General features: G+C 40.1%; 1 protein-coding gene across 1 annotated transcript in view; it reads right to left on the bottom strand.

The window, feature by feature from the left end:
* LOC106868847 (transmembrane channel-like protein 5) overlaps nucleotides 1–2,044 on the bottom strand; it is a 95,083-nt gene that overhangs the window by 31,099 nt on the left and 61,940 nt on the right. The window lies entirely within an intron of this gene.

Raw genomic sequence — 2,044 nt, forward strand, 5'->3', positions numbered from 1 at the left:
ATATATATATATATATATATATACATATATGTATATATATATACACACACACATGTACGTACGTATGTATGTATGTGTTTCTCACATTCGTAAAGCTATTATTTAGTATCAAAATTGACAGTAATTGTTGTCAGGTCATTTAGCTCAATGGTTTAGAGCACTCAGCCAATATCTAAGGAGTACAGTTCCACTCCCCGTAGCTGCCTGCTGATGTACATGTATATATACATGTGTGTGTGTGTGCATGCATATGTATCATTATCATCTGGGTTGCACAGTTTGACAGGAGCCAGCCAGGTAGACAACTATCCCAGGCTACTGTGTCTGTTTTGGTATGGTTTTTATGGTTGGATGCCTTTCTTAACACCAGATTTGCAGTTGTTTTTAAAATACTGGGTTCCAATTTTCTATATGTATATATATATATATATTCTGTTGTGTCTGGGGAGAGTCATGTTCTTATTGTGCCTTAAAATTTAACACACTCACTGGTAAAATTTCCACTTATTTCCTATTTCTATTTTGTTAAAATTTTAGCAAAATAAAAATAAGAAATAAGTGGAAATTTTAACGGTGAGTGTGTTAAATTTTAAGGCACAATAAGAAAATGACTCTCCCCAGACACAACAGAATATGCTTCAACACACGAAATCACATAAAAAATCTTGCAAACCAAATCCCAAAACGAAAAATATATATATATATATACACACACACACACACACATATATATTGGGCAAAGTTCAGAGAGCTTGGGCAAAATTCAAATAGCCTGGGCAAAGTTCAGAGAGCTCTTACTTCTGCTGGTGACAAAAGGCCTCTCGCTCAGAGTAAAAGACAGATTGTATGATGCATGTGTACGAACAGCCAGGCTACATGGCAATGAAACATGGGCCGTGACTGCTGAGGACATGCATAAGCTCACAAGGAATGAAGCCAGTATGCGCCAATGGATGTGTAATGTCTGTGCATACTCAACAGAGTGTAAGTACCTTGAGAGAAAAGCTGGACCTAAGAAGCATCAGTTGTGGTGTGCAAGAGAGACGATTGCGCTGGTATGGTCATTTGGCGAGAATGGATGAAGATAGCTGTGTGAAAAAGTGCCACAGCCATGCGGTTGAGGGTACCTGTGGAAGAGGTAGACCCAGGAAGACCTGGGATGAGGTGGTGAAGCATGACCTTCGAAAATTAGACCTCACCAAGGCAATGACTAGTGACCGAGATCTTTGGAAATATGCTGTGCATGAGAAGACCCGGCAAGCCAAGTGATACCATAACCCGTGGCCTTTACCAGGGGTGTAGCCAGCCTACTTATGCATACCTTTCCTTCTTTGGACACAAGACCCTGTAAAAACAGCTGCCCCAACTCATCTCATTCCAAGCCAACACACCTGTCTAACCTTATCTCATAACCCCTGCCCAACACACACACAAATTTCTGCCCTTACATCTTTTTCCAGGACATCAACTTTTGAAGACCTGAAACTGAACCAAATTCGAAGACTGGCACCTGTGCCAGTGGAGCACTAACAGCACCATCCGAGCGAGATCGCTGCTCTGGCAGCAATCTCACTTCCATGCCAGTGGCATGTAAAAAGCACCATTTGAGCGTGATCATTTCCAGCTTCACCTTACTGGCACACATGCCGGTGGCATATGAACAAAACATTGGACTGACTCCTGTGCAGGTGGCACATAAAAAAACACCATTTGAGCGTGGCCGTGGCCAGTACCGCTGGACTGGACCTCGTGCTGGTGGCACATAAAAAGCACCCACTACACTCTCAGAGTGGTTGGCATTCCAGCAGTAGAAACTCTGCCAGATCAGATTGGAGTCTGGTGTAACCATTATTGTTGGTTGATATATACATTCTTTTATTATTATTATTGTTGTATTTTGACCTAAAGATTAGCTATATTTTTGAATAGAATTGATTTTCGATATTTTTAATTGATTTTAATCGATTTAAATTTTCTTTCTATTTGAAAATTGGTTATGAAACACGTCTAGTCATTTTATTATCTTTATCTTATGATATTTACT

The sequence above is a fragment of the Octopus bimaculoides genome, chromosome 7 (genome assembly GCF_001194135.2).
Source record: "Octopus bimaculoides isolate UCB-OBI-ISO-001 chromosome 7, ASM119413v2, whole genome shotgun sequence".
NCBI lineage: Eukaryota > Metazoa > Mollusca > Cephalopoda > Octopoda > Octopodidae > Octopus > Octopus bimaculoides.